The 18,177-nt window shown below is 38.1% G+C and overlaps 1 long non-coding RNA gene across 1 annotated transcript in view; it reads left to right on the plus strand.

Annotated features, from left to right (window-relative positions):
• The window catches only part of LOC120539793, an 83,727-nt gene that overhangs the window by 14,751 nt on the left and 50,799 nt on the right, over positions 1–18,177 (plus strand). Inside the window, exon 3 of the long non-coding RNA XR_005635683.1 lies at positions 15,554–15,627. This is a non-coding gene — a long non-coding RNA (uncharacterized LOC120539793). The remainder of the gene's footprint in view (positions 1–15,553; positions 15,628–18,177) is intronic.

Here is an 18,177-nt window from a genome sequence, read left to right on the forward strand (position 1 = left end):
GGACAAGATTTGCCTATTCCCTCTTGTAAAATTGGTCTGGTTGTTTTTACATAGTTGGACAGCAGTGGTGGACCTGATTTTTTTTTAGGTTTCATCACAGATGTACAATGAGGTTAAGGTTAGAATTCTAAGCCACTCCATTGTTGGTCTAGCAATGTCTGCTTTCGGTAATTGTCACATTTATAGATAAACGCAGCTAACAAACAGTTTTGTCTTAATTTTTTTGCTATGTGGAAAACCTCTACCATACTGTCAAGACCTCATCATGAGAAAGGTGGTATTTGTCCTCATAAAAAAGGTGATCCACCCATTTTCTACACAGGTGGAGATTATCAACAAACTGGATGTGTTGATAAGGTTATATACATCACTTGAGCAAAGTCCTATATTTATAATATTTACAAGGGGTATTAATATTTCACAATTTAAAATTATGTGTGGCAAAGGTTGGAAGGTTTTCAGTGTATTGTGGTATAGCAGGTCCAAAGCTCAAGTCAAAGTCAAAAAGACCACTTTTTAAATAAATAATCGCCGCCTTCACAGCATAGAGAGGGGGAGTGACCAGGTGCAGGATGGCTCGCTGCATAAGGCCAAGAAGGCAGCGGGAGTCAAGACTTGGGACGTGAAAGCCCCAGTGTGAGCGCATTTCTTCGCTGGGGAGCCCAAGTCCCGGTCTGGTGAAGCCTACTGGAGCCAGGAATCGGTAAGGCGAACAGACCAGCAGGAGAAGTTAGAAACAAGGTCAGCTGTAGGTAGGGTGGCTCCCCTGGTGCATAGCCTGGACGGGAGAAGCAGGGGAGTCACCAGTAGAAAGGAGACGCTGCGCTTTGTGTTTTTAAAGAGACTGTTTCCAGCCATTATTTTAACCTCTGGTTTTAAAAGGATTTTTCTATTGGATTTTAAACTCCACCCTTTCACTTGTTTTTATGGATTATTTATTTAATGACTTATTTTGATACACTGCACTTTATTTAATTTGGACACTTTGTTTTGTTGTTGCTGATAAAAGCACTTTGCACTTTTTGCACCAACCCCTTGCATTGTTGTGCCTCACTTTCCAGCTCATCGATGACATTACTGACGGTGTAGAGTTCAAGAGCTCCCAGAAGGGAGATGGGAACATGGAGCGGAACCCACATCGCCACATTTATTTCTTTTGATTTGGAATCATGTACATTGTTTTGTAGATCAGGTAGAAAATTCTTATGTTAGAGTTTTAGAATCTGAGCCAATACAATGTGAAAATTAGTTTTGTAGGCTGAATACTTTTACAAGGCACAGAACTGTATGAGCTGATATCACATGTGTATAAAAACCAATAGAATAAGTGTTAAACAAAAATAAATAAATAAAACTCACAAACCCTATACATTAACTCCACAGGACCAATATACAAGTCTTCGGTTTTGGCAGTCTCAAGTTATAGTAATCCCACAGATACAAACAAGCATGTAAAGTCCTGAAATTTTTCTTTTGAAATGAGGGATCAATTGTCACATAGTGGTCTGTTTTCATTCCATCTTTATTTTGAGAAATACTGTACACAACTGTGATTCATTTTGGTTTAATTCTGTTTTGTGATTTTAAAGTACAGTAATATTAATTTTATGTCAGTTTATTAAGGTTTAAACTTTTTAAAGTAATAAAGTATTATGTATTTTTGCTGATATTTCCATTATCAGACATTTTAGTGTTAGTTATTACTTGCATACAAAATCAGGTTGCAGTTGTCAGCAGGAACTGAACTCATTCATCAGTTCATCTAGTAGGCCTTTAAAACATCTGCGTGATACACAGTACAGTTCACATGGAAACCAATAGCATTACACATAAATGAAACAATATCATAAGCAAACCAATAGTATACAAACATAAACCTATGTAATTCATGGACTAACTAATAATATACATGCAGAAACCAAAATGATATGTCCACATACTAATAATATAATCACACAGACAAATGTAGTTTATTTGAATTAAACCACTGAACCAATGTTGTATGCAGTCAAACCAATGCTCATAAACCAAATGTATGAACATGCAAACATATATTTAGGGCATTTTTTTGCCCCTTATAGTAATGCATGCACACCTGAAGATGTTATTTGCATCTTTATTTAAAAGGCTATGCTGTCCAGTGCTGACTCTGTTCCTTTACCTTTAGCCAAACTGGAAAATAATCTTAGATAAGAACAAAACGTGGATGATGAAACCAGTGAAATGGAACAGATGAACTGAATTAATGGTATGGCAGGAGTGGGTTAAACCGACTTTAACAAAGAATAAGGAGAAAAAATAATAATAAAAGGTGTTACAGCTAAAATGAGCAACAGATTGAGTTTAGTTGAAACGTCTGACAGTGTAGCTAAGAAACCATTTTTATCTAAAAGGTGTGAGGGTGAGAGCACAGCATGTGATGAGGATGCGAAATAGAGTAGTGTATATGAGAGTGACTCCTTCTTCATGGGTGGTCTTTAATAAGGTTTACATAGCAGATGAAGCTATAGTATGGACATGATCAGGAATTTTTTAACTTGCAAAATGGAAAGGGTGGTGCATCAATGTAATCAATTACTTCCCATGTGTAGAACATGTTTTGTTAAAATATTAATGTGCCTTAATGACTGCTCTTAAGTATGTTTTTATTGTTCAAGCTTCATTATATAATGTACATGTTGTTTTAAAGCCTAATTGTTTTTTTTGCTTCAAAGACTCCTTAAATTTTTTGTAGAGACTCCTAGAAAAGATTAATTTTGAAAACAATAGCATGCCATAAAATTCAAACTTCTATTATCAGCAAAGATTGGCTTCTAACAAAATCACGTAGCTGCTGCTGCATTCCAGAGTTGAACTTGGGGACCCTTGAAGTATAGCATTAAATTTTCAAATGTGCTTACTCCAGTTCAGGGTCTCCTCCTAGTACAGGATGCAAGACTGGAATAAACCCTGGATGTAGTGCTAGTCCACTGTGGAGCCCACTCAAAGTTAGTTTAACATAAACTGTGAAGAACTGGGAAACCTGGTTTGGCAATTTAGAATTGTGGTGTTTGGGTTTCAATTTTTTTTTAGTTCATGAGATTTTAAATTTTGGAATTTTAATTTTTGAGCTCTATTTCTACACAGAAGGTTGTGTTATATTTTTTTGTTTGAGGAACATTTTTTTTTCATTTAAATTTTAAGTGCATCCATCACTATTTCAGAAACCAATATAGGTGAATAATGGGTTGCTAGGGTAGGGTAGGGTAGTGTGTTATTACGTGCGTGCAGTTCTTCTGAGTAAAGGACAATTTATACTTTGTGCATAAATGCATCTTGCCTGATTCACATCATGAAGACTCATTAATAAATTACAGTACAGCACAGAATCCCATTTGTCCAAGATACAAATCTGATCAGTGAACAAGTGTGGTTTGATAGTTTTGATCTCCATACTCTGGTTTTAAATCATAGCTCTTTTGTTTCAACTTGGCTTTTGGCTTCATGTTTTGGTTCTTGTGAAATGATGATTCTTGTGAACAACTCTGCAATTCTGCTCAATCCAGGATTTGTTACTACCTTGAATCCTATTTTAGGTGGAGTAGGCTCCAGCCCCCTCTGCGACCCTGGTCTGGACTAAGGGGTTTAGAAAATAGCATGACTTTGCAAAACTTGACTGACTATGACATAGATAAACATTTTGGCGTGAAAAACTTTTATAAAAACCTTCCTACTGTTTTACTCCTATTTTTAGTTGTTGATTTGTATTAGTTCTCAAAAGAAATAAACATCTCCTGGTTAGCTTCTTTAAATTTGTTTGAAATTGCTTTTAAACACTCATTGCCAGGAAATTACCCAGGGTAGTTGGTTGGAGAGAAAGCTGTGCAGTGGGCAACTGCACTGCAGAACTGTCTGGCCACTTTATATTCTCATAACTGGCATAAACAACACGTCTTTGGGATAATCAAGAAAACCAGTGTACCCCAAGAGGAACCAATGCAGATTTATGCTAACTCCATACAGACAACAGGATTTGAACCCAGATCACTAGATCCATGAATCAGCAGCTGTAGCTATTGTACCATTATCTGCACAAGTCATTGCCTAGCCAGCAGACCAGGATTCTGGGATTTAGGGCTGGAGCCTATCCCTACTAGCATAAGGCACAAGGCAGGAACAAACGCTGTCCATGGAGCCAGTCCATCGCAGGGTGAACACACACACACACACACCAAACAGCCAGTGTACTGTCTCCAGTTCATCTAACCTGCATGTCTTTGGATAGTGGGAAGAAACTGGAACATCTGGAGGAAACCCATGTAGGGAAAGAAGCACATGCAAACTCTAAGCAGGGAGGATCTGGGACGCAAACTCTGGTCTCCTTAGTGCAAGGCAGCAACACTACCACTGCGCCACCCTCTAGTGCACAGTTTAGATGCCCCCATATATCCAGAATGTCTGTCTAGATAAGTGTGCTCTTCCAAGAAATTGATTTGGTCACAATTGATTTAGTATTAGTCCTGTTCATTGCATTTGTTAACCTGACTACAAGAGGTGTGTCTTCAGTGTAAATTAGTATTTACCAGATTCTTTGTTCAGCTACTGCATGTTTTATGATTTGGTGCCAGAATGTTAGAAGTAAGCCTGTATGAATGAATGAGCACTTTAGAGAATTAACTAGATTTTTTAGAGCCAATACTGATGCTCTATGTAAGAAAGGTCAGAGCAGACTATACTTTCTGAGAAGGTTGGCATCCTTCAACATCTGCAGTAAGATGCTGCAGATGTTCTACCAGACGGTTGTGGCGAGTGCCCTCTTCTACGCAGTGGTGTGCTGGGGTGGCAGCATAAAGATGAAAGACGCCTCACGCCTGGACAAACTTGTTAAGAAGGCAGGCTCTATTGTAGGATTAAAGTTGGACAGTTTAACATCTGTGGCAAAGCGACGGGCACTGAGCAAACTCCAGGCAATCATGAAGAATCCACTGCATCCACTTAACAGTGTCATCTCCAGACAGAGGAGTAGCTTCAGTGACAGACTGCTGTTACTGTCTTGCTCCACTGACAGACTGAGGAGATCGTTCCTCCCCCACACTATGCGACTCTTCAATTCCACCCGGGGGAGTAAATGCGAACATTAATTTTATTTTTATTTTTCATTTTTATTACTATTTAATTTAATATTGTTTCTTTGTATCAGTATACTGCTGCTGGATTATGTGAATTTCCCCTTGGGATTAATAAAGTATCTATCTATCTATCTATCTATCTATCTATCTATCTATCTATCTATCTATCTATCTATCTATCTATCTATCTATCTATCTATCTATCTATCTATCTATCTATCTATCTATCTATCTATCTATCTATCTAGATTTATTTGAACTGGGAGGTAAATGCTGCTCATTTTAACATACAATTGACAAATCCTTTACCTTCCCATACATATTATCTACAAGCCTTCATTCTCCCTCAACAATTAAGGTATTCCAAACACTCTGTAAGATGCAAGTTATAGGGATATTGGCAGGATTTCAAAGTTAATATAATGTCGCAAATGATTGTCTTATTGCAGCATATTCTTAGCATATCTAAATGAAACTGTCTGTAGTGTAAAGTGACTTATTACTGAATGTACTGTAGCTGACCTTGGACAGATGGGAACTGGGCTTAAAAAGCTAATTTGTTAAAAGTAATTTCAACACTGAAAAAAACCAGAAAATGTTTAGAGACAATTTCTGTTGTGTATACCATATTGGCTGAAATATTGAGTCTCCTTCTTTTACATTTTGTTTCTGTGTGGAAATAACCTTTACCTAATGATGTAGTCATACACTAATGTGCAGTTTCATTTTTTTTTTCTTCTTGTATTTAACACTCATGGCTCTGATTGGAAAAAAGCTTAATTAGAATAAATTTCATTTAATAAAAATAAAAATGAATGTGAGTTGAGGCATACCATGTTTTCACTAAAACCACTACCTCTGAATTGCATATCCTACTATAGAGCCAGTTGCAATCATCTAGACTTGTTAATGCCATATATTTTAAAAATATAAGTGAATCTGCCTTACTCTAGAGAATTTGATGCCTTTCTTGTCAGACCACCCAAGATCCCCATGAAGGGTGCAATGACTGCAATGTATATAGGCAATGCTTGAAGAGAATATAAGGTGCAAAGTCCTGGTGGCCTGCTCAGTTATTAAAAATTGTACAGAATTGTACCACAGGGTTGATATTTACTCTAAACGCCTGGGGAGGGTTTATTGCTCAATCTGGTGAGGTTAACCACCGGACATTGTGTTTATGTGTATTGCTGCTTTAGACTAAACAATCTACCTCTTGTTTTCTATAATTTGCAATCTGTTTTGTGTTGCTTATTGTTTAAGAATCTGCTTTTGCCAGTAGAGAGTTGCACACCTTTTTAAGCTGGTTTCATTTAAATTGTTGTACATGTGAGTTTAGTAGAAGCAAAGCTAATATCATAGATCCATCTGTTTTGTGTGCCCTTAATTTCTGTTACACAGTTATGGGAAGTTAGAGTCAGTCCATTGAAGTCTCCAGTCCATTTTAGGGCATAGTCAACCACATACTCATGTGTGAACAGTGCTCAACCATCCTTGCCAGTGAGTGTAGACTGAAAGCAAGTAGATATGAGGTGAATGTGTAAACTCTAGTGAGTCTATGAAATACTGGAAACTCACTCCTGGTCTCTTGAGTTAACAGCACTATGCCTCTCCTGACTGCACTTGCTTCTTGCTTTTCCTTATAAGATTTCAGTATGATTCTATGCTGTCGGCCGATAAGGTTGTGTAATATAATGAGAATTCCTAAAGCACCTAATGAGAAACTAATGATAAAAGCACAAGTGATTGCAATACAAGGTGAAGTGTGTGAATGGTTGTACAACTCCAATAATCTGTCCTTGCCCATAAGCTTTGTCTGCTGCTTTTAATTTTCTTGATTTTATTGTTTAACCAACAAATTAAATCAATTGTCAGATGACGGTAAATTATAGTGAAGTAGCAGGAAAAATATCTGTATATGGAGTTGGATAACATTAACTTTATTGTTGTGTAGTTCCTTTCATTGTGCATAGTCATAGAGCACTTAGACAGATTTACAACTATAGTACATTAACAGTAAATTGTTTAAACATTCAACACTTAGATAACTAAACAAATAATATGAGGGTTACTCAGGCTAAAGTTAGAAAATGGGATTTATTAGAGAATGAACCTTAACAGAACTGATAATGTCGTTTCTCAGTATAGTCTCCACCCTTCTTAATGCACTTGCGCCACCTGCCTGGAAGTGCCTGGATTCCAGCAGAATAAAAGGTTTTGTCTTGTCCTTGCAACCACTCGTACACCACTTTCTTTATGTTGTCATATGTCTTGAATTGACAACCACCCAGATTTTTTTTTAGTGGTCCATTAAGGTGGAAATCACAAATCTGGCGAATAAGGAGGATGTGGCAATACCTCAAACTTCAGATTCTCCAGACAAGCCTTGGTGTTCTTAGCAGTGTGTGGATGGGCATTGTCCCCGCCACTTGGGTCGAATAGCTGGCTTCACATTGGTCTCCAGCAAGTCACTTTAACTTGCACTAGTGACTGTACTATTCCTCGACACGTAGTGTTTGACAATAACTCGGGTGCCGGAGTGGTTGCAAGGACAAGACAAAACCTGTTATTCTACTTGAATCCAGGCACTTCCAGGCAGGTGCCACAAGTGCATTGAGAAGGGTGGAGACTACAGTGAGAAATGAACGTCACACAAGTTATATTAAATGATCTATAATCTTAATGAGTGCGGTGGGCTGGCGCCCTGCCTGGGGTTTATTTCCTGCCTTGTGCCCTGTGTTGGCTGAGATTGGCTCCAGCAGACCCCTGTGACCCTGTAGTTAGGATATACTGTAGCAGGTTGGATAATGGGTTGATAGATAATCTTAATGATTAACATACACAAATTGTGACAATATAAAGTCGTATCAACATTATGAGAGTGCCAGTTTACCAGAGGGGGAGGAGAGCAACAACTTCAGATAACTACATTTCTGAAAACATTTACCTCTTGGGGAGTATATGGCCATCTCTCTCTCTCTCTCTCTCTCTATTTATATATACAGTAATATATATATATATAAATAAAATCCAACGTCTGTCTGTCTGTCCGTATGTGTGTCCACTTTTCATGAGAGAACTACTTAAAGGATTTAGATCCTTTTTTTTCATAATTTGCTTGAACATTCTGGTTGATTTTGCAACTTCTCTCATCTAAGTATCTTGCGGTACCAATTTATTTGCAGGATTCCAAGAGAGACACAGCGGACTGAGGCGTGGGGGGCAGGACCCTCCTCACTCACGCTCCAGTGTACCTTATTTCTGCTTACCTAGCAAATGAGAAAACTACTTAACGGATTTAGATCGGGTTTTTTTTTTTATAATAATTTGCTTGAACATTCTGGTTGATTTTGTGACTTTTCTTATCTTGCTATGATTCATAGTTTGCTTGCTGGAGTGAAATATTCGCGCTATTCCTAGATAGAGGCTGCAGGCCAAGGTAAGGGGGAAGCGTGACATCAAGAGTAGGGAGCCAGGCAGGGCCCTCCTCACTCACACACCAGCCACTGTTCGAGTTGCTGTACCTCTTTGTTTTGGGGTGTACCTTGCCTCCGCTTAGCTAGCGATACCTGTTTGTTTACTGATTTTTAAAGTTTGTCCTGTTTCACTAATACACCGGTGGAGCCACGGGGAATGGCTGGTGCATAATATATTAATATCATAGGTACCTGCTTTAAAGTGCCATATATTAGATTAGATAAAACATTATTATAAATTCCATGAGGAAATTCAAATGCATACAGGAGCATAAACATAAAAAACAAGAATACAGACTCACAGGACATACAATACAGCCAGTCAATCAACCATTTCATAAGTAATAAAAGTAAGCATAACAAGGACATTAGGTGGAAGCATTAAATTGCCTGATAGCAATGGCAGAAAATAAATTTGTGAAGGTGGAAGAAAGTGAAACAGGATTAAAGTCCCCAGAAATTGCGATAAAAGCATTGGGATGGTCAGTAGTTTGCTTATTACAGAGTATACTGTGTCTGCTGTGATTGCCGCGTCTACTGAGGGGAGGATGTAAACTGCCAGCTCAATCTCATGTAAAAACTTTCTTGGCATATAATAATGTTGTAAGCCCACCGTGAGCATCTCAACACTCGGATCACATACCTGTGCTTTAATTGTAATGTGTCCAGGGTTACACCATTTTTCATTCACTAAAACAGAACAGGAAGTAAATTAAATCCTTTTACTGTTGATTTCCAAGTCCCTCACTATCAGTGTCACTTCTGGGCAGGAGTAGCAGGCTGGCAGTGTAGCAATCACACTAAATGCCACAGTAGGATGTGGAACAGAGAAACCAAACAGAGGAGAGTCAATAACTGTTTGTAGTGATTGTCACACTTATTTTTGTGCAAACAGAGCTGCAATATGAACAACTCAACATGAGCTCTAAACAGGGTATATGATAAAGTAAAGTTGTTTAATCTGAATTTAAACATTGAGATCGATGGAACATATTGTAGCTGAATGGAAAGTTTTGCGGCCCTAAGGCTTGGCCTTCCAAAGTAATGTTAATTTATCCTTAGAAAATGCTTACATATGACCTAAAATTTGAAGCCTCATCTGGATAACCATGTGCTGTTTTGATCACCATATTATAAGAAGGGTTTTTAGGTTGGCACAGAAATGGCTGGTGTCTTTTTGTTTGAGAAACATCTTTTTGTTTGAATGCATCTCTCAGAAGTTTTAGTGACGACTCATGAAGTGTGTGGTGTCCATTGAGATAGCAGGTTCTTGTTTTATTGAGATTCTGTTTTTGAATATTTTTGGCATCTGTGCTTACTTCCTGTGTAAACTGATATTGAAAGTGAGGATGATGGCTCCACACTGCTGCAAAAACTAAATTTTATCAAAATGGCAAAGGCACCTCTCACATGTTAAATAACATTGCTGCTTCCCTTAACTTCAAAATGCCATTTTAATCTGCTGTGTGCCAGGACTTGTGTATCGATTTTGAGAAGGTCTGCAAATAATTTTCCTCACTACTTATATGGCTTGCTTAGACTTTTTAAAAAGCAATATATATATTATAATGCTTGTAAACAATATTTGATGCTTGTTGATGTGAAACCACTTTTAAACCCTTGCAAGCTGGGGCAGAGCTTCATTTGCAAGATAAGGAGCTGATTGTAATGGAGATGAGTTTTACAATGCTGACTTCAGAGGACAAAAGCAGCTGGGAATCGGATGCCTCAAATGGTCCTTTTTTCTTTTTGTTAATCTTCTTTAAAAAAAAATAACAACAGAAAGGAAGCTGATCATAAGACAGCAAATAAAAGCCCTTCTTGACCTCCCGAGACTGATATTCAATGCCCACTGATGCCATGAAAAGGAACTTTCATTCACTGCAATTTATGGAGACCAATTTTTGAATTTGTTCACCTGATCTGTCTAGGAGATAAAGGGAAACAGAGGGTTTATTCAGATACCCTTTGAAAGAATGATGAGAGACAGAGGCAGCTCTGGATTTATATCTTGTTTATAGCTTTATCTTTCCTTTTAAAAAAAAAAAACCTGCAAGAACCATTCCTCGCCCAGTGCTGCAAACTGGCACAAGTCTTGTCAGCGGTGAATATACTAAGCATCTTTCATGCGGAAATCACAATTGTGGATGATGCCATATACAAAATTCACAAGTTGAAAAGGTGTCAAATTGCATTGGATTCTTCCACCAGTAATTGGTAGTAATTGCTGTCGTAATGCATCAGTATGAAATTACATCCTCTCAGCAATCAAGTCAATGTAATGAAAATCTTTACCTATGCCCTAAAACCAATACATTGTCTTGCCACTCTGGCTTAAGAATTCTTTGTATATTCTTACCATTTACAAAGATCCATTTTATGAAGTGAAAAAGTTACCATTTTATTTATATAAAACAGGTATTTACTTAAGAACCAGATTTAGTTTTTTCAGGTTTTACTTCTAACTAAAATCAGTGGTGGAAAAGAACCTAATTTTAGTTATAGACAGAGGCTGCAGTGCAGTGCCCATCTATTCAGACGTTCACTTTCCTAAACCCACCCATGGCAATACATAGTTATTAAAGCCTCACTGGCACTACACCTGGCACTTTTACTTTGTTGCTAATTGACTTTTTACATATTGGTTTCAACTAAACTTTCACAAGGTAATAAGATAGAAGAGTAGCATTTACGTCCAAGTCTAGGACTTAACTTTTCTTTAAGTTAGCAGTAATTCAAAGTATAATTAAAAGAAAATTAAGCACTGCCTCTCAGTTGGAGCAGTCAGAAAAGTAGAATTTTAAGGAGTCAGTACATGACCTTCTACATATGTTAAACATGAATACAGCATATGACAGGAATTGACCAAAATATATGCAAGTTGTAATACCATTGAAGACTATCCATTCATTTTCCAAACCTACTTTTTCAGAGTGGGTCTGGGAGCCTATCCTAGCAAGCACTGGGGCAGGGTGAACACACTCGCATGGAAACACATACTAGGGACAGTTAAGCAACACCAATCCACCTAACCAGTTTGTTTTTGGACTGTGGGAGGAAATTCATGAGGGCACAAAAGAAACAAGCCATCTTCACACAGCGAGTACCCAGGATATGAACTCTGGGCTTCTTGTTGTGAGCAGTAGTGCTACCGCTATGCCACCACACCCATCCCATTTAAGTTTCTTTTTCACATTATACTCTGCTTCAAGGAAAATCTGTTTGTAAATTTTAGTAGTATCTTATATAACTAAAAACATGAAATATTTGGACATTAATTAATTGTTTAAACTGTTGTTGTGAGTGCACACAGTTATGATCTCTTTGCATTACTGTCTCAATGTAGTGAATCACTCCAGCTTTCACATTATATCCTATCCAATTTCTGAGCAAGCTTTACAAGAGAGCCGTGGGCCACAATCTATCCTAGCAGCGTGAGACAGAAGGTTGTAAACATACCTGAAACAGAAAGCTAATCTATTACTGAACTATGAGAGAGAAAGTCACAAAACCCATGTGGGCAGAGGGAAAGCATACAAACACCATACAGAGTAGTTAGTGACTTAATCAGTAATTGAATCCAGTTGCCTCAACAGTTCTCCACCCTGCGTCCAATGTAGAATTTTTACTCACAATATTTACGTGGTAAACACTGAAAGATAACAGTTGAGAAATACTGGAAAATCATTTACATTATATAAAACATTAAATCATTTTTATTAAGTAGTGTCTTAAACATATACTATTGAGAATCTTATAATTATGACACTGAAAATAATTTTATCAAAAATATTTAAAAAAGAAAAACATGCAATGTACAGATCCGGAAAGTAACAAATAGATCTCTTTCTTTTTTAATACTAAAATGTTTGATTTATTCAATAAGTAAAAAATGTTGTGAAATTATCATAAAACAAAATTATCCTACATTGTTCTGTATTTGTAGGAATTTAATTATTGGGCAACCTGCTGAATTCCAGACACCTAGTTGTGTGGTAACATTGCAGCTTTTAAGTGTTACTAATTCGAAAGTCTGCATGCTAATAGAGTAGCTGCAAAGAAGCCTGCTGGAAGGATTACAGAGAAGTCATATGATGATCCACAAGCCACATTTCCATCATACAAAGACTTATTCTTTTCAACAGAGCTCGTCTTTCAGCTACTTGTAATGTTTAGCCTGAAACTTCTCTCCATGCACTTGGGGTCAGGCAGTCAGTCACTCCAGCCTTTAATTTAAACAGCATTGGCCATAATGATCAAAATCTTGTAAAATTAGTTAAGGACGATATAACAAAAACTAATACAGTAAATCCTAATTTTCAAATGCTACAGAATTTAATTAATATATAGTTTGTACTACAATAAAATAAACACCAAAAATACTGCAAAAGATTTAGGCTAGAGTAGAGTACAAGCAGATAATGAAGCACTATAAGTTCACTGTTTTTCATTGTTTGACTTAAACTTTCTGCCTAGTAGTGATGCTGCTGGCATATGCTTTAGCCACTGTGACCCTGATGTTCATTCACAGGGTTTTATAGTGAATTAATGAAGCTGTTATTTTCTTATTCAGTCATGTACTGGTGTGACTGGTGTCCTGCAAAAAGTTGCTGCTGTCCCTGCCTTGTAGTCAGTCCTGCCCAGTGTCACACACGTGCGTTTGGGAGACAGTTTATGGACTCAAATAGATGCAGTTACCCGCCAAATCAGGGGATGGTGCTGCCCTCTAACACTTTTTCCTCTCTCCCAGCAGAGCAACTGAAAAATCCACACAGTGACATCACTTAAGGTTCCAACCCTCAAGACCCCACCTCTGCATAACGTCACTTCTGGTTCCAGGATGCCTTTCACCCATGACATCACATCCTGCAAATCTACTTACACTCACCTAAAGGATTATTAGGAACACCATACTAATACGGTGTTTGACCCCCTTTCGCCTTCAGAACTGCCTTAATTCTACGTGGCATTGATTTAACAAGGTGCTGAAAGCATTTTTTAGAAATGTTGGCCCATATTGATAGGATAGCATCTTGCAGTTGATGGAGATTTGTGGGATGCACATCCAGGGCACGAAGCTCCCGTTCCACCACATCCCAAAGATGCTCTATTGGGTTGAGATCTGGTGACTGTGGGGGCCATTTTAGTACAGTGAACTCATTGTCATGTTCAAGAAACCAATTTGAAATGATTCGAGCTTTGTGACATGGTGCATTATCCTGCTGGAAGTAGCCATCAGAGGATGGGTACATGGTGGTCATGAAGGGAAGGACATGGTCAGAAACAATGCTCAGGTAGCCCGTGGCATTTAAACGATGCCCAATTGGCACTAAGGGGCCTAAAGTGTGCCAAGAAAACATCCCCACACCATTACACCACCACCACCAGCCTGCACAGTGGTAACAAGGCATGATGGATCCATGTTCTCATTCTGTTTACGCCAAATTCTGACTCTACCATTTGAATGTCTCAACAGAAATCAAGGCTCATCAGACCAGGCAACATTTTTCCAGTCTGTCCAATTTTGGTGAGCTTGTGCAAATTGTAGCCTCTTTTTCCTATTTGTAGTGGAGATGAGTGGTACCCGGTGGGGTCTTCTGCTGTTGTAGCCCATCCGCCTCAAGGTTGTGCGTGTTGTGGCTTCACAAATGCTTTGCTGCATACCTCGGTTGTAACGAGTGGTTATTTCAGTCAAAGTTGCTCTTCTATCAGCTTGAATCAGTCAGCCCATTCTCCTCTGACCTCTAGCATCAACAAGGCATTTTCGCCCACAAGACTTCCGCATACTGGATGTTTTTCCCTTTTCACACCATTCTTTGTAAACTCTAGAAATGGTTGTGCGTGAAAATCCCAGTAACTGAGCAGATTGTGAAATACTCAGACCGGCCCGTCTGGCACCAACAACCATGCCACGCTCAAAATTGCTTAAATCACCTTTCTTTCCCATTCTGACATTCAGTTTGGAGTTCAGGAGATTGTCTTGACCAGGACCACAACACTCAATTTATTGAAGCAACTACCATGTGATTGGTTGATTAGATAATTGCATTAATGAGAAATTGAACAGGTGTTCCTAATAATCCTTTAGGTGAGTGTATATACTGCCTTCATTTCCTTTGTTGTCAGTTTCAATTTGATCTCCTTTGCTTGTGCTACAGTATATGGATGATCCCCCCAATCCTTTGATGCTGTTTGTGTCCTCATTTTACACCAGATAGGCTAAAATCCCTAGGAACTTGAATGTGACTGAACATGTTTGAATGATGGATGGAAAATGAACTGATTCTAGGTGAAATTTGTTTAGACAGTATTACTTTTCCTTAACTCTTGCCCAGACTTTAAGGTTAGTTGGCAAGACAGGAGTTGCTTCAGGAGGACCAGCTGAATTACTTACAGAGTTGGGTCACTGTTTATAAGTGTCAGAGCGCACTCTGAAGATACCAATTATTTCTCCATCCTTGATTGCTAACAGCTTCTGGTCTGCCTGCCAGCTAAAACAAACAGAGGTGGAATTCTACCTATTCAATATACGAACCCCTGGGTGTCCACTGCTAGGGAATTCTGTAGCTGTTCTTCCGGCCCCATAATTTCACTCTTTCTCATTCTCACACTCACAAGATAAGAACAACACTTACCAAAATGTTTAAATAAAGAGCAACATTCTGAACATTTTATTGAATGATCTAGTTGCTAAAAGTTGCACCGCCAGACCTAGCAACTTCACACTCCTCCACACTACCCTACTTAGCTCTGCTGTCATACCAATTTAAACTGATTTGAAATGGAACCTACTGTGGACGGTGCTATACTGTATAATATAATAGTTGGCTTCCTTACAAACATATAATGTTTATTAAATATGTATATCCATTGCAAAGATAAACATAATTTACCTCTATGCATATTTCTTGTTTCTGTAATTAAAAATAAATGAATGCAGCATTTAATTTTCACTATGTCATTTTCTAGAGCCTTAATTGTGTGCCTGCTCCTGTTGCCATGGGAAAAGCCTTGAGAAATAACTTAAGCCAAAACTCTGTCAGGTAAGATGTGATTAATCTTACAATAGCAATATTAAATGGAACAGATGAGTCTGACGGTTGTGCATCGTAAAGTGGTTATTCATCTATTGCTTTTACATGCTTTATTCTGGAGCTAAAACTAACAAGCTGAGATGTCTCCTTTGTCACATTTGCTTCAATAAAAGCTGTCAGATTCTCTGCTCGGTGACAAAGACTGAATGTATCATCATTCCAACTGTGCTTGAAAGCAGCAAGCAAAAAAAAAGCAATCATTTAACAAATACACCAGATACATTTATGTTAATGGTCTTGACTACCTTACCAAGAACTCAAATGCAAAATGCAGTTTACATATACTGTACATATGATGGATTTTATTGTAATTATAATGTTAAAAATCAATTTACCTCCCACTTTGGAACAATAATCTATAATATTTTGCTTATGTGATGCTCTCTCCAAGGTATGCTTTCCAATAGGTGGCAGAGATAGTTTAGGGGTTTGGTACAGTGGTAAACACCGACTGTGTATTCATTCAGTTAATTGTGTAAGTGTTAGTGTGTGAAAGGTTGGCTCTGCCTTGTACCTGATGCTGAAAGGATAGGCTTCATTGTCTTGTGGGTCTCTATTGGAAAGTAGCTTTAGAAAAATAAGAGTTGTGATTTCTAAACTAATTGTAATTGGATGCTCCCAGGTCATGCACTAATTTTTCTTTACCAAAGCCAAAGAGACAAAAAAAAAGTAAAGGTTTTGAATTAAACATTCAAAAAACAGTTAATCAAATCAAATTCCCGTTGTGTTTTTAGTTTGGTATTTGGTACACTGTAATCGACTATGTACCAAGTTCATGCACTTTCCGGTTTGTCATAGAGTCGGAACGCCTTGGTAATGGAAGGGTGGAGAGAGAAAACCAGTTGGAGACATGTGCTCCCCCAGCTCCAACAGGTGGCAGCAGCTCTCTGGTGAGTCTCCCATATATACACCTGCAGGACTTGATTGAAGTTCTAATGGGTAGCCCTGCTGGGTCTCGTGGGGGCAGCCAGAGGGAGCTGTGAGAAGGAGGTTTCCTCATTTTAGGAAGGTTCCACCTGACCTGGAAGTGCTTCTTGGAGACAGTATTGTAGCACCAGAAGTTCTCCCTGGTCTGGTATAAAGAAAGCTTCTCCACCTCACTTGGTTAGTCAGAGTAGGGGGTAAGAGGATGAAGCTCACTGAGGAGGAGTGGAGAGAGAGAGAGAAGTGTTTATTGTATTTAATGGAGACACTTGTATAAGAGTGGTATTTGTACAATAAATCATTTGTTTGCCCTTGGAACTTGTGATTGTATATTGTTGTATCTGGGGTTTGGGCTGCCAGTACATCACCTATGAGTCACAGGTTGGTACCATAATGCAATACAAAATAATAATTATTGAAAATAATAAACACAAATGATACATCGAATTGTCAGTATGTTAGAATGAATTATCTAAATGATGTGTTTTACATATGCTTTTTCAGTTGTATGGGTTACGCACCCTATTGGCTGCTATTCAACCTAGTTTTATCAATTCACTTGTATGTACTTGGGTTATAGACTAAGACACATAGCATATCTTGTCAATTTGATTTCAGCTGCAGATTGACGGTCAGTACTTAGCATATGTGGTGTGCAATAAAAACATAAAAAGGCACAAGTAAGGTGCATTTAAAACAGTAGGAAGACAATTCAGATACAGCTGGATAGAAGGATGACAAGCGACAGAAGCTGGTACGCATGTAAGCCCCATTAGTTGTGCAAACACAAATCATAATTGTTGGGCTACATGGTGAGAACAAGAAATGTGGAGAATCTGAGCTTAGGCATAGGCAAATAATTATTGTTCATTTTTAGCAGAATCTTATTGAGTCACAATCTGCAGGTATACATTTACTGGGAGTCTTGTTACTAAGCAATCAAATAAGGTTGTTATTGGAGCAGAGACACAGAGAGAGAGGATTGTAGACTTCTAAAAATGGTTGAGAATTCCACTCCACCACCATCCCCCAAAGCACAGCCCCTGGAAAACCACATCCTTTATTCAAAGAGAAAAGAGAAGAGCTGACAGAGTCAAGATAAATGTGCACTCTCAAAATTACATGTGCTTCCATTACTGTACATACCCAGTCACTATCAGCCTTCTCTTGATGCAGAGAGCTCCTCTTCCTCTGTATGGTATTCAAAATACTGGTTCTTTAATAGCAATGTATGTTTTTTACTGGGTTGTGTGGTTTCTCATTCTGGCATGGGTTCTCTACATATGAAGTTGGTTCCTTGAGCTTGGAAAAACTTCCTAATATGTACAAAAAGCCTGAAATCTTTAATGCATTGTAGGCTTGCAAATAGGACACCAACAGCGATTGTGTTACTGTAGGCAGCAAAAGTCCTTTTTGAAATCATAATCCATTGGTATTTCACAAATCTGTGAAAATACCATTATGGTCATTTACTATATGGAGCTTTTTACAGACCTAAATAAATAAATAAAGGTTCATTTTAGAACCTTCATGTGGATGGGTCGCTCAGAGAAACCACTGTACCTTTACTTTTAA

The sequence above is a fragment of the Polypterus senegalus genome, chromosome 11 (assembly GCF_016835505.1).
Source record: "Polypterus senegalus isolate Bchr_013 chromosome 11, ASM1683550v1, whole genome shotgun sequence".
NCBI lineage: Eukaryota > Metazoa > Chordata > Cladistia > Polypteriformes > Polypteridae > Polypterus > Polypterus senegalus.